Below are 16791 nucleotides of genomic sequence, written 5' to 3' on the forward strand. Positions count from 1 at the left end.
ACCATTGACTGAATTCATGGCTGTATTTGTGAAGATTCTAAATGTCCCATCCCCAATTCTGTCCATTCCGCCTACCCAAACAATCAATCATATCCACTCCCATGTCTGGAGCATTTTATTTGGAAGTGAATTAGCTTTTTTTTTACACAGAGGGTAGTGGGTGCCTGGAACTTGCTGCCGGAGGAGGTGGTGGAAGCAGGGACGATAGTGATGTTTAAGGGACATCTTGACAAATACATGAATAGGATGGGAGTAGAGGGATATGGACCCCGGAAGTGTAGAAGATTTTAGATTAGACGGGTGGCATGGTCGGTGCAGGCTTGGAGGGCTGAATGGCCTCTTCTGGTGCTGTACTTTTTTTTGTTCTTTGTTCTTTGATGTACTAATATGGGAGGAAATAATATCAGAGTCCTCTCCAGGATGAGTATTGACAGTAAACACATTAAATTGTGAAAAATGCTTTACCTGATGATTTAACTGGAGGCACCGGAGACCTACTAGTGATCTGTAAGGAATATGAAGGTTCCTCGTTCAGCTCCAACTTAGCGCAGTTATATTTTCTCTTTGAAACAACATTGTTTTCTTTTAAATTGGCCCCAGTGTCCGATTTAAGGAAGAGGGGGGAATAAATTCAACCAAACAGTTAAAGTCTTGTAAGTAAGCATGTGCACTTAACCCAAGGGCAGCCCTGAGCTTAGCCCTAATGCAACAAGATCAGAATATAACTGACTAGAATAGGCAAGATCCAACATCATCAGCAAACTGCCTATGCCTTCAAAATAGGAAGGATTTTATTTTGGAGGCACCATGTACCCGAATGGGGACAGAGTCGCATAGTGCCTGAAATTTGCCAGGTGTTTCCTGGCCCTCAGAGCGCTGGGAAACATCCCGCTATCTAACGCCCATCTGGGTAGATCGGGGTCACAGCAGGGAACTCCCCAATGGGGCTACATTTAGCCCTGTTTTCTCCACTGAGGAGTCCGCTCATCGGAACCCGTCTGTGCAGCGAATGATCAGGATGTCATTTTTAAATGGCGACCCGATCTCTCGAACCCCGAACATCTCTACTAGAGTACTAGAGTACACTGCATGGTCTGTCCAAGCATTGGGATTACATCTTTAAGATGCATATGGTGTACACCAATGCTTAGGTTGCGGCATGTACATCGTTGCATTTTCTCCGAGCTGAGGTTCTGTGGCCACTGCATAGGTATAATCAACCAAGTCTTCGTCACTAAGGAGCCAAACCTGGATCGTATGTGGTCCCTCAAAAATGTCTCGGATCATTGATCGACTCAGGATATATACTCATATATATTCATGGACGCTTCTTGGATTTCTGGCACAAACCTGCATAATAAATCCCTTATGGAGTGGAAGTCATTCCTGTTTATGTACCACAGTGGCTGTTGCCCGGGAGCTTCTATAGCCACATGAGTGTGGTCGATGACACCCTGCACCTATGAAGATCCAGAAATCTCAGCAAAAGCCCAATGCTCTGGTTTACTGACGTGCTTGATATCTGTGTGTGGTGAAAACACTCAAAAAAGTTTATTTAGAACACATTGGTGTTTTTCATTGAACAAAATCATCAGAATAATCAAAGTGAAGTGCAGCATCATGATGAACCTTTTGTCTCCATGATTAAAACATGGCTCTTACTTTTCTTGACTTAGTTTTTTCTCGACTTTTCTCATGTTAATGCGATCCGACCAGAGAAGATTGGTGGCCGCAATTGAGATGTTACAAGAGCTGCGTGAAGCCCTGGAGGTGTAGATTAGGAGACCTCGAGCCTAGTATTTGGCATTCCCTTCCTAAGCCTCCCTGTCTCTCTTCCTATCTTACTTTCTTTGAGGTGATCCTTCAAGCGTACCTATTTTGCCAAAACCAAGCTCTAATATCTCCTTACTCTGTGTCAAGTTTTCTTTGAAAACGTTCCTGTGAGGCACCTTGGGAGTTTCACTACATTGAGCCGCTATGGTAAATTTGAGTTGTTGTAAATTACAGAGGAGATTTAGATATTTTTTACGTCCGTGCACCTTAAATTCTGCCATCCTTTAGGCCACAGTTTGATTTGTGTCTTGATTGAGCCGATCCGGGTGCAAAAATACCATTTATTGTTGCTCATTAAGTTTTTCTTTTACGTTTCTTAGGTTCTCAAGGTGATAGCTTTAACAGGCAGCCTTCCTTTCTATCCAGGACTTGCATTTCACCCTTGGTGATCACTACATTTTATTTGAGCACTTTTCATCAAGGGACTAAGTTAAAAAAATAATTCATTCATGGGATGTGGGTCAGCATCTATTGTCCATTCCTAATTGCCCTTGAACTGAGTGGCATACTAGGCCATTTCAAGGGGTAATTAAGAATCTAGAGTCACACGCACATTAGTGAACTAGATATTTTTTTATGATGATTGACATTAGATTTTTAATTCCAGTATGTGTTCAAATTTCATAATTTGCCATGATGGGTTTTGAACCGGAGGCCCAGAGCATTACTCTGGATGACCCGTTCAGTGACACTACCACTACACCACCATCTCCCCCTGTCAGCCCACTCTCACACAATAACCAACCTATTATATAGCAGTATGACATGGATTGAGACATTGAAGGACAGACGCAGAGGCCAGGAATTTGCCTTTTAAGTTAGGACTCCGATGTTGGAGTCAAATGGGAATCTGAGTGAGGAACAACTACTTGGCAGTGATTTCCCCGGAATTGGCAAATTAGTGGTCAGGGTGGGTTTGCCATCCATTGAAGGATGGTGCATGAGTTCTCAGAGCTGGAGGGCTAGTAGGAGTCCCTATTAAATGAGAAGGAGCTACAACCGGCAGTTTAGGAGAGACTTCCATCTTGTGCCATCCTTTCAACACGTTTTCAATTTTAAAAAATGGCTCCAGCAGGCAAGCCACCATTATGGGGAGGGGGGAACCCTCTTGTGGTCTGTGGCCACAATTGTTGTAGGGAGGGCCTGAAAGCCTGTCTGGAGCACCGGTGCCCACAATATACCACTGTGAGGTGGCCTGCAGTGAGATGGTCTACTTCCTGCCAACTCGATGGGTCAGCAGGCTGAGTGGAAAATTCCAGTCAGCCTCTGACAATAGGCCTTAATTGTCCTTTCCGTCTCCTTGATTAGTTGCCCATCCCACATCCAGGAAAATAGCCTGGGGGTAGGATGGTGTTGGCAGACTGGCACACTGTTCAGTGTGTGTGGCACACATTTTCATGCCCACCACCCCCTCACCTCCATAACTGGCTCCATAAGTGGGGCAGAAATCCTGCCTAGCGTTTGACTACTCCATACAATGGTCCTTTTCATTTAGCAGCCCAGGTAAGCAATATGAAGAACACTCAGCAGTGACAGGCAAGTTCGAATGTCAGATAGTTCCTTCATTTATTTGAACATTACACTCTAGTTATGGTAATGAGTATGAAATCCTCTTGGTGCTCCTGCAAAACCTTACTTTTTGCATGAATTTAATCCACAAAACCAAGGATTATTGGTTGCACGTTCTCCCTGTGTCTGTGTGGGTTTCCTCCGGGTGCACCGGTTTCCTCCCACAAATTCCGAAAGACGTGCTTATTAGGTGAACTGGACGTTCTGAATTCCCCCTCAGTGTACACGAACAGGTGCCGGAGTGTGGCGACTAGGAGATTTTCACAGTAACTTCATTGCGGTGTTAATGTAAGCCTACTTGTGACACTAATAAAGATTATTATTAAAGGAATTTTAGTCAAGCATGCAGTACCTTCAGTAACCACCCTTCTGGACACAACAACGTTCAAACTGATTAACACCTATTTCTTCAAGTGAAGCTGCCAACATTAGTATAGAGGGAATAATTTGTCTGGCAAGGCACAATCAGGAGTGTTGATTTATTTGTAAAATAAACATAGACATATCACCAGTCAAAAATTCTTTCATAAGCTTCAAGTTATAGATGAGAATTTACTACACAAACATTGCTTCAGCTTAACCTCCGGAAGGCAGTCCAATCCATAAAGAGTATTTTTCATTGGTTCCTTGTTATCGACCAATGAGACAGCAGGACTCCTCCCTGTATCCAAGCAGAGTGAGAGCTATGTGAAAAGAGCATTTCTGCGACTGATCTCTGAGCTCTTACACACTCTTTACTGTATCGCACAAGACAATGGATCCTCTTTCAGTAACTAACTGGTCGGCCCATTAGAAATGAAAATTTTAAATGTTAATATGTCTTATTCAATTTTAGTTAAAGCACAAACGTTTTCATGTTTTTTCTCTCATTTCCATTTTCCTGTTACTTTTTTAAGAGAAATAACTTGAAAAGGTAACATTGGTTATTGTGCATGTGGTGGAAAATTCACGTTGAACGTGTCTGGTAGGTAAACACAGGATCCATTTTACAGTAACGCATAGCAATATTACCACGCTAACAGCACTAAATACAAATTGCAAATGCAGAATGGACAGTGTAATTAATGTAAATAGCATTTAAGTTACCAATATTATGGAAATAATATAATTACACTTATTTTGTTTTAATGTGCCTTGCAAAATGGATAATTGAAACTGATGGAACCATCAATTCACCAAACACGTGCTTTCAGATAGGAACAGTGGTTTTAATCTACTTATTACAGAGCCAGCCTGTTACCCGTTGATGAACTCTCGGTGAACTGCAGGCTGACTCTGGACAAGGGTATTTATACAGCAGCACAGGGGGGAGGAGTCATGGGCGGAGCCAAGGGTGGAGCCCTGTACAAACTCCTGAGCATTCCCAGAGCTACTCCCCCTAGTGGTCGGATAACGCTACTGCGCTTACAAAGGTATTGGTAAATACAGTGTGAATTACCAAGTTACATTCACCACAGAAACATTTACCAATCCAATATTTTAAGTGAAATAAAATCAGAAAATGCTTGTAATATCCAGCAGTCAGGTGGATCTGTGGAGGAAGAAACAGAGTTACCGGGTGGAATTTTAGGGCCCCCCCTGCCAGCGGGACCTTTTGGTCCTGCTAATGGTGACCCACCACAGCGGCGTCCCCAGTGGCGGAGGAGGAGGAGGAACATACAAAACTCCATAGATGTCGGCGGTATCGGAAGACTGTAATGTAGGGCCTCCTCCGCTGTCAGAAAACATGCTTTGGGCAGCACGGTGGCACAGTGGTTAGCATTGCTGACTCATGGCGCCGAGGTCCCAGGTTCGATCCTGGCTCTGGGTGACTGTCCGTGTGGAGTTTGCACATTCTCCCCGTGTTTGTGTGGGTTTTGCCTCCACAACTCAAAAGATGTGCAGGGTAAGTGGATTGGCCATGCTAAATTGTCCCTTAATTGGAAAAAGAAATGAATTAGGTACTCTAAATATAAAAAAAAGAAAACATGCTACGTCGGGAGGGGGGTGGACAGACGAAAATACGCCCCCCAACATTTCAGATTTAATGGGGGCGACGTTGAGTTGATAGCTGTCAGCGAGAACAGCGAAAAGTCGGTGAGAATCGGAAAAGCGGATTCACACCGGCAGGACAGCGTTTTCTGATTTTCCAGGCCCCTCACTAGCGGCGTAACGAGGAAAACACAACGGAAGGGCGGGAAACTTATTTTAGTACATCACAATATCATGGGCGAGCCCTCCCGCCAGGACTCCCCCCCGCCCCAATCAATGAATATTCATCGGTTGCCGATGCAATGTCATACCAGTGTGATTTACTAGAAAACAAGAACCTGGTGACCTTACCTCCAAAGGGGTTATCAGAGGTCAGGGCTCAGGTCGCCATTACCATGCAGAAGGGGCAGCAAAGAGGATGCAAGACACCCAGATAAGGTCAACCCAGGGCTGTGGGGGGGGGGGGGGGGGGGGGGGTCACTCACAAGCCTTAGTGGTTCTTCAGGTCTGTGAGCCTCTAGGTTTAAAGGCGGCTGGTTTACAGGAAGCGGTTCCCGGCAAGATGGGGGGGGGGGGGGGGGGGGGTGACTGTGAAGTTCTATTTGGGATCCCATTAGATGCCAGGTTGCATGGGCTGAAGGGGGACTCTGACAAGGGGTGTTTTTTTAAGCTTCATGAGGCTTGAAGATCCTCACACAGGGAGGAGGGCGACTGTAGTGAGAACGAACTCCCACACTCAGGGAGTGCTGTGAAGCCAGAGGGCATGAGCTATCTGGAAGTTCAATGCCACCGGTTATGAAGGCCAGGCTCTCAGAGATTAGTGTCTGGATTGCTAGTTGCTCCAGTTGGAAAGCTTATTTAATCCACAGCTCAGGAGAGCTGGAGGAATGAGGGTGCCCTCTAAGGATGAGGTTGACATGCTAATTTCTGTCTTCACTTGCATTAGGTGTGCCTCCCCTGCCACAATGGAAAGCCAGTCGCCTAATCAGCTCCCTGTCCCTTCCTTGATGGGTCAATTGTATCAATTTAGTCAGCATTGCAGTACATGAGTGTGGGTCTAATTGGCACACAATTCATAGGGAGGGCGGTCAGGGTGTGATCTCAAGTCCAGGTGGCGACCTTCCACCTTCAGACCCTGCAGCAATACCTCAACGTTGAGCCCCCTCACAGATGGGCCCTGGTGACGCTGTTCTTCCGCCAGATACACGGCCTGAACTATGACGTGCAACTCCTGTTCATAGACCTGTCAGCTCTTTGTCACTCCTTGTAGGCGTTGCCTGCCTTTTACTAAAACTTACTTAAAGTCTGGAACACAGTTGCCTCACGCTGAAACTCTTCCCCGTCTGGAGTAGCGACTGTCGTCTGGGAGCCGCTGCTCAGGAATCCACCCTTCCACCAATACCATTTCCGATGATGGCAGCGGGTTGGGCTGTGGCTGCCGGGGTGACCAGAATTGGGGATGTGCTTGTTAGCGTAGGAGTGGGCTGGCTGACACCCCATCAGTTGGCCCAACGTGAGTGTTGGGCTTGCGACCAATGTCATCCATGACATCAAAACAGTTGTGCTCAGACCCGGCAGCACTGGTGGTCTTGAGGTGGCGCAATTGTGCAGTAGCCTCCCGCCTGATTGGACTCGTGCTCGGACGAAATTTCACATCGGCCCTAAGTACCGAACCCCTCCCCGGGAGCCGGAGCCCTACAGTCTGAGCCGCTTCACAGAAATGCCCTCCGGGGCATTTTTGCACTGAATGAAGGGGTTTCCTGTACCAGCTGTTGCTGCACACCCTTCATGTCCTTGCCTTTGCCCGTTGCCCAGACATGCCTTGGCGCATCTAGTTTCAATCAGGCGCTGGAGGTCCCCAGTGAAGGTCCTTCAATGGAGGAGTCCTTCTCCCTTAATCTTGGGAATGTGGGGTGATGGGTGTGGCAGGCAGCTGTCCTTACAACGTAGGATGCATCAGTTCACGGACTAAGATGCTTGCCCTCTTTGTGGATTGTGGTGTCTGTGGACCATGTGTAAGTTTTAGACTGTGCTCCCTTTTCAATTATTGGAAAAAACCTATTGTCAACAGTTTTGTTTGCACGTCAACCACTGATCTGCTGGCACCCGGTGCTTTGGGGAGGGGGGGGGGGGGTGGGAGGGTACTGGGGGCTTAGCTAAACCTGCTATAAACAACTCCAGACAACGAGAGACCAAGAGGCTCATCCGACCTGGCTATTTGCCCCTCCACTGCAGCCACATTCATGGCTGGGTGTCGCTGGATAGGGAGCATGCGGTGTTCATCGGCACTGTTTGAGCCCTCTGTGCCAGCTGCGCATCGTGGGGATTGGGGTGTCGTATCGACCTCCTTCATCACATTTTGGTTTTATATTTAAAGTTTGATTTGTTTTTGTTTGTGGCAAAATCCCTTCAAGGGGCTGTCCCTTTAATTTGTCGTTCATCTTGTTTGATTTAGTCTCATTGGGGGCTGGATTCGCCAATTTTGAGACTCAGTGTTGACGCCTGTGTAGTTAAACAAATTCACAGCCCTGCAGGGGGCTAGCAGGGACCCCGAGTGAATCCTGCAGCTATTGCTGCAGAGAAGGGCCCCCGCACTTCCGGGTCAGAGGCCGCACATGCACACGGTGACAGCCTCCAGCAGCCGCGCGGTGCTCCATGGCGGACTTGGACCGCGGAGCCAGACTGAAGAAAGAGACCCCCCGATCAGCCTCGCGCCCGACTCGCAATTAAATCCCCGGCCACCTATAAGGCCCCCACTTGTCTCCGATCTGCTTCCCCCCCCCCCCCCCCCCCCCCAACCAGGACAGCCGCGGATGTCGGGAACTCGGCCAGTTGGGAGAGGAGGATTGCAATAGCCCATCGGCGGCGTGGCGTAATCCACGGTGACGCCAATTTTCGGTGCCTGGAAAATCGCTGAACCGGCGCCGGCTCCGGGTCCCATTACGCCTTCAAACTGGACTCTCCGTCCAGACGCCGGCCGTGATTCTGGCGCGGGCTGCGGAGAATCCAGCCCCTGTTATTTGATTTGCACCAAAATAGTTGAAAGCCTAGCCCCCAGGCTTCGAACCTCCAAGGCGCATCCTCACGGGTGCATAACAGAGAGGTGCCACAGGTGTGGCCCCCAATGCAAAGCATTATGATGAAGTCACTCTTCAGACACCCCGTTCAGGGGCCAGCATCTTGTTCCCCATGAGGTTAGAATGCAGGTCCATTGAATGCACTCAAATGCCCTCACTCCTCGATCTTGGGGGAGTTATGTAGTTCGCTAAGGCTCGCAAGGGGCAAAGTGTTTCCTTAAGATGGAGTTGAGAGGGGTAACCATGGGGAAGTGAGGCTCAGCACACATAGGGGGGTGCGTATAGGAGGACGTCCCAGATTCTGAGAGGGCTGTGGGTCAGCGCATTGTTAGGGCTCCTCATGGCTCACTTTGATGTTCTCTTCCTTTCAGTTTTTGATACAGAAGAATACAGAGCCAGTCCAGCTGGCGATTCCTTTGATAGCTATCGAGGTGCAGCAGCAACGTCAATGTGCCGCTGCAGGTGGCTAGGGCCAGGAGAGGAGGGGAGGCCCATTGATCTTACAGGACCAGGGTCACAAATGGCAGAGTCTCGGAGTACAAACTACCGGCCACGGGTGTTCCAATGTATAACGTACTACCGCTAGATGTCAGAGGTCCAGTGCTGGAGAAGACTGCGTCTGTCCTGGTGGACAGTGGACTACCTGTCCCAGATGATATAAGAGTTGGGAGGTCACCCATTGCCTGTGGCCTGAAGTCACTGCCGCTCTGAGCTCTATGCCTGCGACTTTGTTCAGGGCTGCATGGGCGCACATGTGTAGCATGTCCCAGTCAGCAGCGCACAAGTGCATAAGGGAGGTCACAGAAACGCTATTTGTGAAATTCGCATGTACATCGACTTGGATCAGGACCAGACGAATCAGGACACCAGGGCCATGGGCTTCACCTATATGGCAGGCATGCCCCAGGTGCAGGGTGTCATTGACTCCAACCACGTGGCTCTGTGCTCTCCATTGTGGCATGGGGCGTCATTTGTGAATCGCAAGGGATTCCACTCCCTTAACTTCCAGTTCACCTGTGATAACACAATGCTCATCGTGCAGGTGTGTGCCCGTTTCCCGGAGAGTGTCCATGATAGTTACATCTTGGGGCACTCACAGATCCCAGCCGTTTTTGAAGGAGAGCAGCAGCTGGAGGGGTGGCTCCTGAGGGACAAAGTGTACCCAGTCAGGAGGTGGCTGATGACGCCAGTGCAGAGGCCACAAACACCCGCTTAGACTCGCAATAAGGAGGCTCTTGCACCAATGCGTGCGCTAGTCGAGCAGGCGATTGGCCTGCTCAAGGAGTCCCGGAACAGTCAGAGGGAATCCTCCTATACATCCCCTAGAGGGTATGCTACATCACAGTGGTCTGCTGCATTCTGCACAGGAGGATGTTAGTGAGGGTGTTGAGGGAAAACCCGTGGAAGAGGAGGAGGAAGGACGTTGAGCAATGGCCAGTGCCTGCATGGGCGCAGTGCTAGGGGCACACTCATCGTCTTTTGATTTGTCAACTCCAGGACTAGGGTGTGAAGACCTGTCCCTAGGGTGGCATGGCGCAGTGGTTAGCACTGCTGCCTATGGCGTTGAGGACCTGAGCTTGATCCTGGCCCTGAGTCACTGTCCGTGTGGAGTTTGCACATTCTCCCTGTGTCTGGGCTGCACCCCCGCAACTCGAAGATGCGGATGTTAGGTGGATTGGTCACACTAAATTGCCCCTTAATTGGAAAAAAATATTTGGGTACTCTAAATTTATAATTTAAAAAATGAAGACCGCTCCCACCTTGAGGCCTGACATCCACTCACTACAGTGATGCCTTTGAGAGGTCATCGTGAAGGTGGCTACATTCACAGTCAGGGCACAAAAGTGATTTCCCGGACTCTGCAGGAGAATGATGATGACTTGTAGTGAGGACAGAGCGATGATCCTCACATCCTCAATAATATATCTGACACCTGCCTGACAGAGAGCTGAACGGGATCTGCCAAAGAATGGGCTTCTCAGGGAGCCCAGAGATGCTGAATTACAAATCTCAGCTGCTGCTGCCTGTTGCAAGGTTAGGGTCTTGGTGTTACGTACACGGTGGGTAGGCTCCCAACACATTTTCAGCCCTCGGTATCCTCATCACTGTCGAGTACTGTCAGACAGGAGAGGACGGAATGTCAATGTTGCAGGGAGCGGGGTTTAACCTTCCATATATGTGGATTGGGGTGTGTGGCAATGGGGCCCATGCCAACAGCAGCGCATCATTATTGTATTGTCAATGTGGGAATTTGGAGAGAGTTGCCAATCTCACACTCCACAGGGATGAAGTGCTGAGTGTGCAATGCGCCATGACAGGAATGTGTGGATGAACAAAGTGATTTTTAATACAAGTGCAATATTACAATGGTGACTTATCTCCACTGGTGCCAGGGTTCACCCGTGCCCACTAGGCGCCTATTGTTTCCTATTCTGCCTCACACTCCCACTATGTCTTGTTGTATCTCCAGGATCCACAGCTGAGCTTGAGGCAGCCTGCTGAATTCTACCCCTGTTGCTTGAGATGACCTTGGTGGGCATGCTCAGGGGGGTGCCTGGACTTTGAAGGTCTGGGCATACTATCAGATAGCAAGGGTGTTGCGGTGCTGTCCTCCTCGGTGTGTGGGACTGGAGGTGTTTTGCTCACAGAAAGGGCGGGTGTCAGATAGGTGGTCACCTTCAGGGTCTCCTGGAGAAATGACTCTGGGCTGTGCTCCTGCCGATCTTCTACCCTTTGGGTGGTCAGGGGCCTGGGCACCACCATGGGTAGAGGGGCAACTGGAGTGAGATCCAGAACCTCACTGTCCTCTGGCACTGACACACGTGCATTGCCACTAGTGTCTGCAACATGCTGTTGAAACCCTGAACCATGGAGTGGACATCCCCATCATGGAGTGCGCATCCTCAAAGTAATGGTCTGGTCATCAAGGTTGCTGTGGGAGAACATTTGGCGAACAGTGATCACAATTCTGTAAACGTTTGGATACTCATGGAAAAGGGCAAGTGTTGTCCTAGGATTAAGTTGCTAAATTGGGAGAAGGCCAACTACAACCAGATTAGGCTGGATTTGGAGGCTGTTGTTTGGGGGAGACTGTTTGAGGGTAAATCCACATTTGGCATGTGGCAGTCCTTTAAGGAGCAGTTGATGGGAGTGCAGGACAGGCACGTTCCGGTAAAAAGGGAGGACAGGAAAGGCAAGATTCGGGAGCCATGGATGATCAGGGAAATTGAGAAGCTTGTCAAAAAAAAAGATGCATATGTGAGGAACAGGCAACTAAAAACAGATAAAGCACTTGAGGAATACAAGGAAAGTAGAAAAGAGCTCAAGCAGGGAGTTAAGAGGGCATAAAGGGTCACAAGATGTCCTTGGCAGACAGGATTAAGGAGAATCCCAAGGCATTTTATACATATATTTGGAACAAGAGGGTAGCTAGAGAAAGAGATGGTCCACCCATTGTACCATCCACGGTAGCATTGTGGATAGCACAATCGCTTCACAGCTCCAGGATCCCAGGTTCGATTCCGGCTTGGGTCACTGTCTGTGTGGAGTCTGCACATCCTCCGCGTGTGTGCGTGGGTTTCCTCCGGGTGCTCCGGTTTCCTCCCACAGTCCAAAGATGTGCAGGTTAGGTGGATTGGCCATGATAAATTGCCCTTAGAGTCCAAAATTGCCCTTAGTGTTGGGTGGGGTTACTGGGTTATGGGGATAGGGTGGAGGTGTTGACCTTGGGTAGGGTGCTCTTTCCAAGAGCTGGTGCAGACTCAATGGGCTGAATGGCCTCCTTCTGCACTGTAAATTCTATGTAAAAAAAATCTATGTAAAAAAAGGAGGAAATTATGTGTAGAACCAGAGGAAGTATGTGAGGTCCTTAATGAGTATTCTGCATCGGTATTCACAAAGGGGAGGGACACATTGATTGGTGGCGTCTCAGAGAGATATGTAAACACTTTAGAACAGGTCGTTATTACAAGGGAGGAAGTGTTAGGTATGTTAAAAAGCATTAAGGTAGACAAATACCCAGGGCCAGATGGCATCTACCCCAGATTACTGAGGGAGACAAGAGATGAAATCGCTGGGCCTCTGACTGAAATCTTTGTGTCCTCATTGGCCACAGGTGAGATCCCAGAGGATTGGAGGATGGCCAATGTTGTACCGTTATTTAAGAAGGGTTGCAAGGATAACCCGGGTAATTATAGGCCAGTGAGCTTGACGTCAGTGATAGTGAAATTATTGGAAAAGATTCTCAGAGATAGGATCCATGCACATTTGGAAGTGAATAGTCTTATTAGCGACAGACAGCATGGTTTTATCCGAGGAGGTCATGTCTCACTAATTTAATTGAATTTTTTGAGGCTGTGACAAAATGATTGACGAGGGAAGGGCTGTGGATGTTGTCTACATGGATTTTAGTAAAGCATTTGATAAGGTCAGGCTGGTGCAAAAGATTAGATCACATGGGGTCAGGGGTGAACTAGCTGGATGGATCCAGAACTGGCTTGGCCACAGAAGACAGAGAGTAGCAGTGTTTTTCCGAATGGAGGTCTGTAACTAGTGGTATTCTGCAGGGATAGGTACTGGGACCTCTGCTGTTTGTAATATATATAAATGACTTGGATGAAAACGTAGCGGGTCTGATTAGCAAGTTTGCGGATGATACTAAGATTACTTTGTGGGGCATGATCATCCCTGGCAAGGCCTGCATTTGTTGCCATCCCAAATTACCCTCACAGAGGAAAAGCCACAACATCTGTCAATGCACTTTTTTTATGGGTCAATTAACAAATAAATCACAGATGGGTTGAAAATATTGACGGTTAGCTATCTTACCGTATTATCGCTACACTCCCTATACCACCAGCATCAACCTGGTTAAGCATCCAAGGAGAGCAGGTGGATTGCCTTTGTGACAGCTGACTGGGCGCAAAGGTCCCATAAATGTCCTCGGTAAAGGGTGTCTCACAGCTGGCTTCAAGCCAAATGTGGACTTGTTGGAACTTGCCAAGGCTGTCTTTGCGGGCCTGTTCTTCAACAGTTACTAGCGTGACTTAGCCCTGACAGTCTTGTTGCCAGCTGCTGGAGAGGTATGCTCATTGGCACTGCGGATCTCATACAAAGTAAAAGCAGCTAGGAAAATAACACTGCTGGTGGCTAGCACACACGAAACAGCTGTTGGTTATTTACCGCAGTAAACCTTAGATTGGAATGAGTCACCACAATTAACAATCTTTTCAGTAACATTTATTTCCTCTTTCAAATCTAAACACGTTTACTGTACTTACGGTTCACAGTGTTACTAAATTCATTAGGTGTATTTATGAATAGTCCTGAACCTCGAACAGTCATAAAGACATTCACACCAGGGAGATAGGGAAAGTAAATGACAGAGATGGGAACTTGGTCGGGATTATCCCCCACTCGGCGGGGCGGGGGGGTTCAGGCGTACCGGAGTGGCGTCAGAGCGTCAGCGGCCATGGACGTCACCCCGGCGCAAGCGCAGTGGAAGGGGGTCTCTTCCACCTCCGCCATGGTGGAGGCCGTGGCAGCGGCGGAAGAAAAAGAGTGCCCCCACGGCACAGGCCCACCCGCCGATCGGTGGGCCCCGCTCGCGCCGCCTGCTCCCGCCGGCACCAGAGGTTCTCTGATTCCCGCCGGTGGGAACGGCCTGTCAGCGGCGGGACTTCGGCCCATCACGGGCCGGAGAATCGCCACAGGGGGCCCACCGACCGGCGCAGCACGATTCCCGCCCCCGCCGATTCCTGGGTGACGGAGAATTCCGGCCATGGCGGGGCGGGATTTCAGCAGGGGTGAATAAGGCATTTAGGGATTTCTACAGTAGGCTGTATAGGTCGGAACTCCGGAGGGAATGAGGCACTTCTTGGGGGGGCTGAATTTCCCAAAGGTGGACGGGGAGCTGGTAGAAGGGCTGGGGGCCCCGATCGGATTGGAAGAGATAGCGGAGGCTGTGAAGGTCATGCAGGAGGGTAAAGCCCCGGGGCCGGATGGGTACCCGGTGGAGTTTTATAAAATGTTCTCTGGGATATTGGGGCCGGTGTTGTTGAGGATGTTCAATGAGGCAAGGGAGAGAGGGGTGCTGCTGCCCCCGACGATGTCACAGACCACGATTTTGCTGATTCTGAAGTGGGACAAGAACCCGGAGCTGGGTGGGTCCCACAGGCCGATATCCCTGTTGAATGTGGAAGCCAAGCTGCTGGCCAAAATGTTGTCCTCCAGGATTGAGGATTGCGTTCCAGACGTTATTCGGGAGGACCAGATGGGGTTTGTTAAGGGTAGGCAGTTAGTGGCCAATGCAACAAGTTGTTAAATGTGATCATGATGCCCTTGGAAGGTCGGGAGGTGGAGGTAGTGATCGCACTCCTGCAGAAAAAGCTTTTGATCGGGTAGAATGGGATTATCTGTGCGACGTACTGGGACGGTTCGGATTTGGGTGGGGCTTTATTGACTGGGTCAGGTTGCTGTATCAGGCTCCTGTGGCAAGCGTGCGGATGAATAGGACAACATCGGACTTTTTTAGATTGCACTGGGAGACGAGACAGGGATGCCCCCTCTCCCTACTGTTGTTCGCGCCACCTACAGAGCCACAGGTAATTGCTCTGAGAGCCTCAAGGTCTGGAAGGGGCTGGTCCGGGGGGGGGGGGAGAGCACAGAGTCTCACACTATGCAGATGACCTGCTTGGGGATGGAGGAAATCATGAGGATTCTAGGGGAATTTGGCCGGTTTTCGGGGTATAAGCTAAATATGGGGAAAAGTGAGTTGCTTGCGGTCCAGGCGAGGGGACAGGAGAGGCGATTGGGGGAGCTACCATTTAGATTAGTAGGGGGAAGCTTTAGGTACCGAGGCATTCAAGTGGCGCGGGAATGGGACCGGCTGCATAAATTAAATCTGGCTCAGCTAGTAGACCAAATTAAGGACGATTTTTGGAGATGGGACGCGCTCCGGTTGTCATTAGCTGGGAGGGTGCAGACGGTGAAGATGACGGTCCTCTCGAGATTCCTGTTCATGTTTCAATGTCTCCCCATCTTTATTCCGCGGTCCTTTTTTAAATGGGTCAACAAAGTGATCTCTTGCTTTGTTTGGGCGGGCAAGACCCCGCGGGTAAGGAAGGCAATGCTTGTGCGGAGTCGGGGAGAGGGCGGGCTGGCGCTGCCAAATTTGAGTAACTATTACTGGGCGGTGAACATAGCCATGATCAGGAAGTGCGTGCTGGGGGAGGGGTCGACATGGGAGCGTATGGAGGCGGCTTCATGCAACGGCACCAGTTTGGGGGCATTGGTAACTGCGCCTCTGCCGTTCCCACTGGCACGGTATTCCACCAGCCCCGTGGTGGTGGACAGTCTGGGGGCAATGGAGGAGACATGTGGGAGCAGAGGGAGCATCGGTCTGGTCCCCAATCTGTAATAATCACCGGTTTGCCCCAGGAAGTATGGATGGGGGGTTCTGGATATGGTGGAGAGGAGGGATTGAGAGGATGGGGGATATGTTTACAGAGGGGAGCTTTCCGAGTATGAGGACGCTGGAGTTGAAGTTTGGGATGGTGAGGAGAAACAAATTCAGGTATCTGCAGGTGCGGGACTTCCTACGTAAACATGTGTCAACCTTCCCTACCACTAAGGGGGATTCAGGACAGGGTAGTTTCCAGAGGGTGGGTAGGAGAAGGTACGTCTCGGACATTTACAAGGAATTTATGGGGTCAGAGGCGACGCAGACCGAGGAGCTGAAGCGCAAGTGGGAGGAGGAGCTGGGAGGAGAGATAGAGGATGGTCTATGGGTGGACGCGTTGAGTAGAGTCAATGCGTCCGCAACATGTGCCAGGTTCAGCCTGATACAATTCAAGGTCGTTCATCAGATTCACATGACAGTGGCCCGGATGAGCAGATTCTTTGGGGTGGAAGACAGGTGTGCAAAATGTCTGGGAGGACCGGCGAACCATGTCCACATATTCTGGACATGTCCGAAGCTTAGGGGATTTAGGCAGGGGTTTGCAGATGTCATGCCCACGGTGTTAAAAACAAGGGTGGCACTGAGTCCAGAGGTGGCGAATTTTCGGGTTGTCGGAAGACCTGGGAATCCAGGAGGAGAAAGAGGCAGACTTTCTGGCCTTTGCTTCCCTGGTAGCCCGGAGACGGATACTATTAGCTTGGAGGGACTCAAAGCCCCTGAAGTCGGAGACCAGGCTTTCGGACATGGCTAGCTTTCTCTGTTTGGAGAAAATCAAGTTCGCCATGAGAGGGTCAATGTTAGGGTTCGCCCGGAGGTGGCAACCGTTCGTCGACTTCTTCGCTGAAAATCAATCGTCAGCAGAAGGGGGAGGGGTTAGTTTAG

The sequence above is a fragment of the Scyliorhinus canicula genome, chromosome 12, assembly GCF_902713615.1.
Source record: "Scyliorhinus canicula chromosome 12, sScyCan1.1, whole genome shotgun sequence".
Classification (NCBI taxonomy): Eukaryota; Metazoa; Chordata; class Chondrichthyes; order Carcharhiniformes; family Scyliorhinidae; genus Scyliorhinus; species Scyliorhinus canicula.